The 11,716-nt window shown below is 43.5% G+C and overlaps 1 long non-coding RNA gene across 1 annotated transcript; it reads left to right on the top strand.

Annotated features, from left to right (window-relative positions):
- The first annotated feature begins 7,184 nt into the window (after positions 1 to 7,184).
- LOC137462269 (uncharacterized) lies at positions 7,185 to 8,260 on the top strand. Its single transcript, XR_010993649.1, has 2 exons — positions 7,185 to 7,280; positions 7,929 to 8,260. It is a non-coding gene; the product is annotated as an uncharacterized lncRNA (long non-coding RNA).
- Positions 8,261 to 11,716: the final 3,456 nt, after the last annotated feature.

Here is an 11,716-nt window from a genome sequence, read left to right as displayed (position 1 = left end):
TCCTCTGGGGGGATCTCGGGTTTTGTTCAGGGTTCCTTCCCTTCTCCTGGCGTGTCCGGGGTTTCCCCAGGCAGTGTGAACAGCACCCTGATCCCCGGGAAGGGGAAATCAAATCAGCCTCCAACTTCTGTCATGTCCTCTGTTTCTTCCGGGATTCCCTGCGTCACTGATGCTGCGACCGGGCGTCCTCCCATTCCTCCGTGAAATCATCTACCCCCAGAGTTCCCGGAAAAGCGTTCGGGGTTTTCGTTGCGTTCCGAGAATTTGGGGGATCAGCGGTCGTGTTCTGGGGAGGCTGGAAGTCAAACGGGTCCGAGAGATGAGTTTGGGGAAGCTTTGCAAAGCAGGGGCTGCTGTTTCTGTGCCCTGCTTTTTTTCCGAGCAAGATGCGGCCAGATCTTGTTCTGAAGTTGTGCAGGCAGAGTCGGCCGAGGGGGGCTCTGGATCCGCTCTGCCTGGCCGAGGGGCTGTGGGGGTCACCCCTGCCATTGTTTCCCCTTTCTGGGAAGTCACCCCCTCGGATCGGGTTCAGGCGGGCAGATTGCTTTGCAGTTCTGAGAATTCTTTTCATATAAGATTCCTCCCTGAAGCCTCTTCCAAGATTTCTGCAGCTTTTGGCTCCCCAGCCTCAGGTTACAGCTGGAGGGGGGACTTTGGGTTTGGCTCTGCCTGCAGGGGAGCGGACAGGGGGGCGGACAGAGGCGGCGTGCGGCAGCCAGGGGTCGAGCAGGGCTGGGGTGGCTCAGCCCAGAGAGATGGATGGGGTGGAGGCGGGAGAGCTCAGGAAAGTTTCTGTGCAGACACAGACAGTTCATTTAGAAACCTTGAAGCCTGTCTCATTCGCTGCTGGCGGGGGGAAAGGCATGCTGAGATCGCAGATTGGAGCTGACAGTTTTCCAGCTGAGTCCCCGTGGGCGGGGTCTCAGGAAAGGGCCACAATTTCGGGATCTGCAGCTCGAGAGCAGCCCAATTTGTATGAATCTAAAAAAATCCAATCTGGTGAATTGAGACATGATTTAGCAGGCTCTGGTTTTCTTCCTGTAACCGATACCATTCCTCAGCCACTACCTCCGGGGGGGGGGGGGGGGGGGGGGGCGGGGGTTGTTAGGAATGTGGAGTTCTCCTCCTCCCCCGCCCTTCCTGGCAGGGCTCTCGGGAAAATTTGTTGCTGCGGGGACACTACTGCCAAGAGCTTGGAGCTTCTTGGCAGGATTCCTGGGACAGCTGATTGCTGTGACAACACTACCTGTTCTTCTCTATCAGATACAGAAGTGATGAGAGGGAAAAACAAAACACAGTCTAAATCAGAGGTAAACATTTCACTTCAACTACCCAGTTGGTCTAATAGTAGTCAAAATTTAGAAAAAAATTTGGATTCAAATAAACAATTCCTTGCCTTACCTGTAAGATATGGTCGTAATTATGTAAATCCATGATATGAATCTCTTCCTCACCACGACATAAAAGAACTCTGTCAAGCTTTGAAAAAAAGTGGGTTCTCTTCTCCTTATTTTAATAATGTGTTCAAAAGTATATTTAATTCTTATGACTTAGTCCCTGCTGTCGAAATGTGGTGTCATGGTTTGACATGAAGGTAAATTTTTTTAGGAAGTTGGGTCAAACCAATAAGTAGTCAAGTTTGGATAGTGGCACCTGAAGTGACCACTGAAGATAGGGATACGCCTCTGAGAACACAGGGTGTTAAAGGAGGAACTCCCAAGAGCTCGCTCTCTTTGGTTCCTGTCAGGGTGCAGTGCAGATCTCCCCAGCCCAGCCATGGGGCTGGGTTGGGGAGGGGAAGCCATGAGGCCTGGTCGAGGTGAGCTGAGGGGTAGAAGGACTGGAACCGAGCCAGCTCCTGTGGACGGAAGGGTGGAGAGAAACGGAGATGTCTTTGTCATTCCTCCCCCCGCAGAGGGAAGAGACAGAGAGTCCGGACGGCACCTGTAACTTTGCCGGCGCGGAGGAAAAAGAGGGGAGGGAGATGCCCAGCCTTAGCCTTAGGAATCGGCTGCTGGGCAGAGATTTTCAACCGTCCAGGGAGTCTGAACTTTTAACCCTTTCCTGGGAAATGAAGGCTTTGTAAAATATTACTCCTCCTTGATTTGAAGTAGGAGAGAGTCTGGGATCCGAGATGATAGAAAATTTTTGAGTTGGAAAGAGATGATAGAGTGGCTTGTAGCTAAACTTTTCTTGTTAGCCATAGACTGAACCAAATTCTCCTGATAGAGGCTGCACTTAAGAGGATGCATTAGTAGGCCAAGCAACCTGTTTCAGTGACTACCAACAAAAAAATAGAGAGAACAGAAAAAAGTAGAAGAGGTTGTAGAGAAGCCCTCTCTCTTCAGAAAAGAAGAAAAAAATCTCTGTTCTTAGACCCTCAGCCCTAAGAAGAAATAAGGGAGACTGTAGTCCCAAGATAAAAAACTGAACTGTTGTCTCTTTTAGTCCATAGCAAAGCATCCTTAAAGGAGCCCTATAAGCAGTCTGTCCATGCACAGTAGTGAAAGCACTGTAACACAGAAAGAAGAGTGTCACCATAGCAGATTTTCTCCAAGTAGTTGCCATGTGTGACATAGAAACACAAAGGTAGCAATTGTGTTTCCTGGGAGGTGTGTAGCACAAGAGAGACTCCTGTCTCTCTTAAAAGACTGAATATTTAATTATCTAAAAAGCAGCAACTTGATCAGGATCCTAAGTAGTGTCTCACTGTTAGGTTTGTTTAGAAATTAAGTGAGAAGAGGAAGGGTGTTTTAGAAAGTCTTCATCCAGAATTTAGTGTTTGTAGTTTTTATAGTAATCGTAGTTTAATAAAGTTCTTTTCTTTGTTATTAAGCTTAAGCCTACTCTGCTCTGTTCCTGATCACATCTCACAGCAATTATTTAAGAAAGTGCATTTCCATAAGGGTGCTAACATTGCACCAGCGTCAAACCATAACATGTGGCTTCCCTGATCTTAACCAATTCACAATATCTTTTATGGGAATTACAATGGAAAAAAACTTCTTAATAAATTGGTTGAAAAATATGAAAATACTGCTTATGAGAAGATAGATATTACCCAACTAGCAGGTGATTCACCTTTCCATAGACCAGAAAATCAGGCAGTGGAATTGCCTCAGCCTATACTCACAGATATTAAATACTCTGCTAGAAAAGCTTTAATTTCAGTTGAGCCAGCTGGTACCAATGTAAAGGCTTACACTACTATCAGACAAGGTGAATTGGAACCCTTTGATTCTTTCCTAGATAGATTAACCCAAGCTGTCGAAAAACAATGTCCATATGAACAAGCTCATTCCTCTATTATTCAAAACCTTGCTTTTGTCAATGCTAATGAAGAATGTAAAAAAAATTATTTTAACTTTACCTGATCAGCCCCCAACTGTAATACAGATGCTAACAGCTTGCAGTAAACTCACCTCTCCACAACATATTGCTAATGTACAAGTCAATGCTTTTGGAAAGCAGATTGCAGAATTCCAAGAAAAGTTAGGAAAAACATTGAAAGATAATTTGGGAAAAGCTTTGGGAGAAAATTTGGGACAACAAATGGAAAAGCTCAAAAAAGCCCTAGAAACACAAAAATTTTTGAAAAATCTGTTGGTACTGTACAGTTGGACTCTGATAAAAAGGCTTGTTGCTTTGCTTGTGGTAAACCAGGACACATGAAAATGGATTGTCCTACAAAACCAATCCAACCTAAACAACTTTCTATTTGGCCTCGATGTCAGAAAGGGCAGCATTTTGCTAAGTACTGTCATTCTCAATTTGACATCGATGGCAAACCCTGTCATTAAACTCAAACAAGAGCGCAGATTACCACCACACCTCAGCATAGGTAGTGGTACCTCCTTACAGTCAATTGCCCAGACTGGTACCTCAGTCGTTTATCCCTCAGTCAACCATTCCTCAAATGGTCCCAGCTCAATACCCTCAGGTACAAGGTTCAAACTGGCCTTCTCAAAATTGATATACCTTTTAAATTATTTTTGTTATCAAAGTATTTCTACTGGAATTATCAGTTTTCTTCAACAAAGACAAGATCTTTTGATTATAGGCAAAGCTAGCAACAAAATTTTTGGACTTTCAGTCCTTCCAGCTGTCGTCTCAGTAAATTGTAACAAAGAGCTAGTAATTTTAGCTCTTGCATTTAATGTTCCTATGGTAATTCCACCAAAAACACCTATAGCTATTGCATGTCTTTTACCCATGAATACACCCAAGCAAAACAACTTTCCAGAGAAGTCAGTTATGTCTGTTCCATTTGGTACCTCAGGTCCTGAGGTCTTTTGGGTGCAATGTTTACACCACAGCCAACCAAAATTGACTCGCAACCTAATGCACTGTGGTAAAGCAATTTACATTACAGGCATGCCAGATACTGGTACAGATGTCACTGTAATTTCTCACGTGTTTTGGCCCAATGATTGGGATTTGGTAGCTCCTGCAGGTTCCTTCAGGAGGTGCTACTGTGTGTTTGCAAAGTGCATCCATGATTAACATTTCAGGTCCTGAAAGAAAGACAACAATGGTGAGTCCTTTCGCTGTTCAGAAGCCTCTCACTGTCTGGGGCAGAGATGTTCTGTCCCAGTGGGAAGTAAAACTGGAAGTGGGCCTGTGATGGAAACGACATTGAAAGCTGCCACTTTAAAGCTGAACTGGAAAACTGATCATCCTGTATGGATTGATCAATGGCCTTTAACAGAGAAAAAAAAATATCCTTAAAAGACTGGTAAAGGAACAATTACAGCAAGGTCACATCACACCCATGAGCAGTCCCTGGAATTCACCAGTATTTGTCATCCACAAGAAGACATCAGACTCCTGGAGGTTGCTTCATGACCTGAGGAAGATCACTGATCAAGATTGAAGACATGGGACCTCTTCAGCCTGAGCTTCCTTCTTTATCAGTGATCCCAAAACACTGGCCTCTTGTTGTCATTGATTAAAAGGACTGTTTTTTCCACAACCCACTTCATCCTGATGATGCTTCAAGATTTGCCTTTTCAGTTCCAGTCATAAATAGAAGAGAACCCATGCAGAGATACCACTGGAAATCATTGCCTCAAGGAATGAATAATTCGCCTATAATTTGCCAATATTTTGTTGCACAAGTTTTGTCTCCAGTTCGACAGAAGCATCCAAGATCCATGATTCTGCACTACATGGATGATTTGCTCATCGCCACTCCAATGCAGCCAGAGATGGTGTAAACTTGTGCTAGTGTTGTTGCTGAAATCCAAAATACTGGACTTGAAATTTCTATAACCAAAATTCAAGAAGTTTCACCCTGCAAGTATTTGGGACAGAAGATGACTGAAAAAACAATTACACCGCAGAAGATGCAGCTCCGGACCAGTGTAAACAACCTACAAGATTTACAACAGCTTCTGGGAGAAATCAATTGGGTCAGACCTGTTTTGGGAATTACCAATAATGAACTGGGTCCACTTTTTAATTTACTGAGAGAAAGCTGTGACATCAGTTCTCCTAGAACTCTAACACCTGAAGCTTGTGCAGCCCTTGACAAGGTCATGGAAGCTCTCCAGAGACAACAAGCTCATCGTTATATTCCAGAAAAACTTTTCTTTTTTGCAATTTTAGGAGAAAAAATGCAACTTTGTAGTCTCATTTTTCAATGGGACCCTTCTGAGAGAGATTCTTTGTTGATAATAGAATGGGTTTTTCTTCCCTACAGGTTTCCAAAGACTATTTTTTCAGTTTTAGAGATGATAGCACAAATTGTAATTAAGGCCAGAACAAGATTATTAAGTTTAGCAGGTCAAGAATTTGCAGTTATCTATCTACCATTTCAAAAGGATTATCTTGATTGGGCAATGCAAAATTCTAATGATTTGCAATATGCATTGTTAAATTATCTGGGTATTTGTTCTGTTCATTACCCAGCTCAAAAATTATTTCAGACAAAATTGAGTTTTAGAGAGAAACCTATGTTAAGTGAAGAACCTTTAAATGCAATAACTCTCTTCACTGATGGATCTGGCAAAAGTCATAAATCAGTTGTAACTTGGTTGAACCAAACAAGTAAAACTTGGGAATCAGATATTCAAACACTAGAAGAATCTCCTCAGATTGTTGAGCTTGCTGCTGTGGTTTGGGCTTTTCAGCTCTTTCCACAACCTTTTAATTTAATTACAGATTCTGCTTATGTTGCTAATGTGGTTAAAAGAATAGAAGGATCAGTTTTAAAGGATGTTAGTAATGACACTTCGTATTGTTGGTTTTCATGTCTTTATACAACTTTGCAATATAGGCCTAATCCATATTTTGTTGCTCACATTAGGGCTCATTCTTCACTTCCTGGATTTTTAGTGGAAGGAAATGCGAGAGCAGACAAACTGACAATGGTTATTTCAAACACTCTGCCAAATATTTTTGAACAAGCAAAACTGAGTCATGCCTTTTTTCACCAAAATGTGCAAGCACTTGTACAAATGTTTCAAATTACCAAAAGTCAAGCTAAGGCTATCATTAGTACTTGTGCTGACAGTTTGTGCAGCCTCCTGTTTCTACAGGAGCAGTCAACCTGTGAGGTTTGCAAAGCCTGCAGTTATGGCAAACGGATATCACTAAATGTGGGAGGAGGTCTCAGAAGAGATCTACCGGGATTACCATGGGAAACTACTGTGGTGTAGGGGCATGGTAATAAGATTCCCGCCGTTCCCTATGTCCATCATTTGGTGTACCCTCCCCAGTTAATGTCAGTTAAGCAATGGTACCATCCCAGGTTCTGGAAAGTTCTTTGTTCTAAGTTCTGTTATTGGTTCCCTCCTTGTAACCACTCCTTCCCTTATCTCCCATTGGTTTGTACTATCCCTATCCCTCCCACAAGATCTTACCCCATTGGAGGTATGTACCCCGACCCCACCTCCTCTCTCTCGGATATAATCCCTATCCCCTCCTTCGGGGGCGTCTCCGAGGGCTCTGGTCACTCAGACCTCGGAGTCCAGGCACTCAGGGTAGCTCCCCTCTCAAGAGGTTGTCTCCCTTTGCTCCTTTTACCTTTTCCTGCCTTTTCCTGCCCTGAATAAACCTCTGAGAACTGCAGCGCTCCGTGTGCCGACCCGTCTATTTGGTGGATTCGAGCTTTAGTCATCTGGGGCTTCTGCAGACCTGCGACCGGCGGGCTCCCCCGCGGGACCTAGGTCCGGGAAGCCACAACTAAATACCCTTCCTTTGGTAAATTAAAAAATATTAATGTTTCAGTGGACATGTTCTCTGGTGCAGTTTTGCTTCTCTTCACACAGGTGAAACAGGTAATTGTCAGAATCCAGGACATCCCTCTGGCTGCCCTGGCTGTCTCGAGACCCTGGCAGGGATCTGAGAGACCCTGGCATGAAGTCAAAAACATCTGTGGCTTCAGTTTTAGCCTGTAGAAAACTGCCAACTCTGGATGAGGAATTACAAGCCACAAGGGTTTTAGTAGTGTGATATTTGAATTAACACAGGATGAAAATTAGAATTTTGGGGTTTTTCAGATAAGGGGTTCAAGGGGCTACAAGATGGAGGGATCTGGGTGTGTCCTAGCCTTCTTCTTCTTTATCTTGTCCTCCATGTCTTGCTGTGATGGTGGCACTTTTCTATTGGTTTAGGATAGGGACACACTGTCCAACATAAATGTTAGGTATTGGTAATAAATTGTAAACATGGTACACGTAACTTTTGATATAAAAGGTAAACACCGCCTGAGAGGTCATGCAGAATGTTATGGCCTCCTTGCTAGCCAGAGCTCGGCAGGTCAGAGAGAAAATTTTATAGATAAGAAGAAATAAACAACCTTGAAAAAGCAACTGGAAGCATTCCAGACCTCTTCTTCAGCTGCATTCAGGCTAGGGAAGCAAAGACTCTTTACGATCTCTCTTGGGGTCACCCTGACCAATAGGAACCCTGAAAGAAATCCACAGGTAATCATGCCTTTCAAAATTTTTTGCAAGATTTTGATCCATTGGGTGTGCCCCAAGAAATAAAAACCAACAATGGTCCCGCATATATATCTCAAAAATTGGCCACATTTTTAAAGGACTGGGGTGTTTGTCACATCTTTGGTATTCCTCATTCTCCCGCAAGTCAAACAATTGTTGAAAGGACACATCAAATGTTAAAATGCATTCTTGATCAACAGAAGAGGGGAGTAGAGGTCACACTACAGATAAGGTTGAACAAAGCTTTATATGCTTTTAATTTCTTGAACAGCTCTGTTGCAGAACATGATCCACCAATTTTTAGGCATTTTTCAGGCATTTTTCAAATAACACACGGGTGAAACTGAAAGAAAATCCCCCTGTTTTAATTAGAAACCCTGAGACAGGACAAATTGAAAGTCCTATCTGATCAATAATTTGGGGAAAAGGGTATGTTTATGTCTCTACAGGTGGAGGATTTAAGTGGGTCCCAGTGAAAAACGTCAAACCATATCGCACTCAAGAATGTGTTGACGAGTTCAAGAAGCAAGTACTTGAGTAGAAGCAAGTATGCAGATGTGAGCTGAACAGAGGGATCAGAGGTCACGCCTGACATTCCTTATTCATTGGTGGAACCTGGAAACTCTGATTTAATGCTATTTACTAATGTGTCAATTGTTGGTTTCATAGAGCTAATTTTTGGCAAAAGCGTGGGTTTTGTTTTGTTATGTTATAGATCTCCTCTATTGGATTTTCAAAGGTGAAATTTTTATTAAAGGTCAAAAGCAAAGTTTTTAAATTTATATGTTGTATTGTGTTTTTAAGTTTCATGTTTTGTACCAGTTCTGTAATGGTTCATCCCTTCCCCCTCCATTTCCCCCATAGTTTTACCCTGAACTACCCCTTTCCTTGTATGTCAATCCCCTCCTCCTTCCCTGATATCAGTCTCCCCCCAGTTTGCTGGATCATTCCCCTGTCCCCTCCCTGGTGCTTGTCCATCACTTGACTCCCCATCCCACTCATCCAGAACCTTCCACAAAGGGTGTTGAGTGATTGGACGGGGGCCAGGGGTCCCTCCTTCCTATCGTGGCCTGGGGTCCCAGGGGTCCGTCCGGCCCCCTGGGTAGCTACCACCGTAGGTGTCCTGGATAGCACTGTGCTGATGAGGTGCAGCGTGTCTGAGCCCTCGGGCTAGCTCCCAGCCGCAGGCAACTTTAGCGAGCAACTCTGGAGTGATTTCAGCTCTAGTGAATTCAGCTATTAGTGATTTCAGCTCTGTGCTCACAAAAGTGCCTCGGCAGATGCAGGGATTGAGAGAGGAGAAGCCTGTATGGAGTTCCGCAGTGGTGTCTTTATTAGTAGCTCCTGCGAAGGTTTCCAGGGACAGCTCTTCTGCCGAATTGGACTGAGATGGGAGTTTATATAGGATTCTGGGGTGTTTGAAATTGTCCAGTGGCCAGGGTTGAGGAGAATACGACCTATAGCCTTACGGAAAGATAACAAGGGTCCGAGGGCGGAAGAGGGGCTGCTTTGGTCCACTCACCATGATTATGCATTTCTTATCTTAGGCAAGTGACTGCCACGGAGGTCTTGCAGGGCCTCTGACTGCTACAACTCCACTTTCTGTATTTAGTAAAAAGGCGTGCCCTATAATTCTTTTGAAACAGTGGACAAGGCATGAGAACATCGCTAACACAATGACAATTACAATGAAAATCCACAAAATTCCCTTAACCAAAGATTCAACCGATCCAGTTAATCCCCATTGACCGAAAAGGTCATTGACCCAGTCTGGGTTGCTTTCAACTTTTAAGTCCTTCACAAGTTCCTTCAGTTTCCGGATGTTTGCGTGTATGGATTCCGAGCGTGAAGAGAGATTGAAGCAACACATCCCTTCAAAGTCTTTGCAGCCATGTCCATGGGCTAGCAGTAGGAAGTTGATTGCTGCTCGATTTTGAAGTGATGCATGTCTCATGGTTTCTTCTTCCTTTAAAAGATCTCTTAGGGCGGCAGAAGTAGTGTTGGCTTGCTTGCTGAGCCAGCACCCTAAGTGATTTATTTCACCAAGAGCTTTAGCTGCAGCTACCCAGGGTAGGAATAGGGAGGGTGCAATCTTTTTTGGTTTGTTCCAATCTTATAATTTTGGATCAGAATTTTCATCAAATTCTGTGTAGGATCTTTTGTGGCATTTTAATTTGCTTTCTTTTTTCCAATTATGTAACAAGGTAATATTTGGAATGGGGGTGGAAATTTTTCCAAGGCTTCAGGGACCTCCCTGGAGGTGGGAGGGGATCCCAGCCCATACTCTGTCACCACAGATGAGAAACATTCCCTTGGGTAATACTTTGGGGTGGAGAGAAGATACAGAGATCACCCGAGCGGTGTAATTGCATAGATAGTTATAGGCTTTGTTAATGGGTGATACATCTTTTCTATATGTGTTTTTTGTCTGGTCAATTTCTGGCCAATTGTTCTTTGGACGTCTAAAGTAAAATTTGACACAGTATGTTACCTTGGAGGACCCCAACAGGTCCAATTCTTGGGGTTCCTCTTAAGCATTGGGCAACATTTTTGTTCACTCATCCCAAGTATCTACTATGTTGGGTCTCTTACCGGTGGTGCGGAGGAGTTCTGAATTTTAGACAGGCCATTCATCTGCTGCGAATGGAATCCCTACTAAACATGTGGAAAGTGGGTTATCAATGCTTCCCATAGATAAGCACATGTTATCCTGTTTTAATGTTTTTGCTAAGGTTACCCAAACATTGTGGCTAGGCTGTGGGCTAATCCAGCTGAAGGCATATGGTACAGTGAAGAGCATCCAGGCAGCAGTGAGGACAGCACCAATGGAGAAAATTTTAATCTTTGGACAAGGATGGGGCTTCTGATAGGGAATATAAGCAACATTTGTTATCTTTATGGTGGGAGGAGAGGGTTTTCTCCCTTGTACCTTTCCTCCTTTCCTTCCCCCTCCTTTTTATGGTTTTGTGTTTTTTTTTTTTGTTGTTGTTGTTGTTGTTGTTGGTTTTTTTTCCTATATTGGCTAAGGATGGGGGAATGGGTATAAGGTTAGAGGTTTTTGCTAAGAGTTTAGAAGGGAAAGCAATAAGGTTTTTTAGGGTAAACAAGGGTAATAGAGAGTAATAACATATCATTCAGAGAACAATTTGTGTTCAGGCCGTGTCTGGCTTATGGCTTAACTGCTATAGCAGACTGTTGTTCCACTTTCTGTTTTGTCTGCTGTTGTGTGATGGGATGGTCTTTTCTTCTGTATATGGACATTCGTTGACTTCTTCGTCTCCCGGCAGAACTTGTCTGGTTTTGAGGAGGTCTTGTGTTTGACTCTGGGGGCTTCTTGTCACTGTTTGTGTGAGTAGTGTTTGCATTGCCTAGGTATGGTTTTATGTTTTTTCCTGGGTACCATCTTGGACCAGATGGTAATAGAACACATGCATACCCTCTACCCCAAGTAATCAACTGGAAAGGCCCAGAAATTTGATATGCTTCTGGGTCTTTCACTAGCACCGGTGGTTTCTCAGTGAGCTTTGCTTGGGTGGTATTTGCAAAGTGGTGAAGTATTGGCGGGTCAGGCTCTGATGTTGTACAATTTAGAAAATTGATGATGTAGAGAGCCTTGCAAGGTCTCTCAAGTGGAGATATGATTTTTGTTTCTCTTCGCTACTGATTGAGGACTCTTTTGAGGGTTTGATGTGTCCTTTTCACGACTGATTGTCTTTTGGGTTTTGCTGGTATGCCTTTCTTGTGTTCTATTCCTCATTCACCGAAGAACT

The sequence above is a fragment of the Anomalospiza imberbis genome, chromosome 25 (assembly GCF_031753505.1).
Source record: "Anomalospiza imberbis isolate Cuckoo-Finch-1a 21T00152 chromosome 25, ASM3175350v1, whole genome shotgun sequence".
Classification (NCBI taxonomy): Eukaryota; Metazoa; Chordata; class Aves; order Passeriformes; family Viduidae; genus Anomalospiza; species Anomalospiza imberbis.
This window is presented reverse-complemented; position numbering and strand designations above follow the sequence as displayed.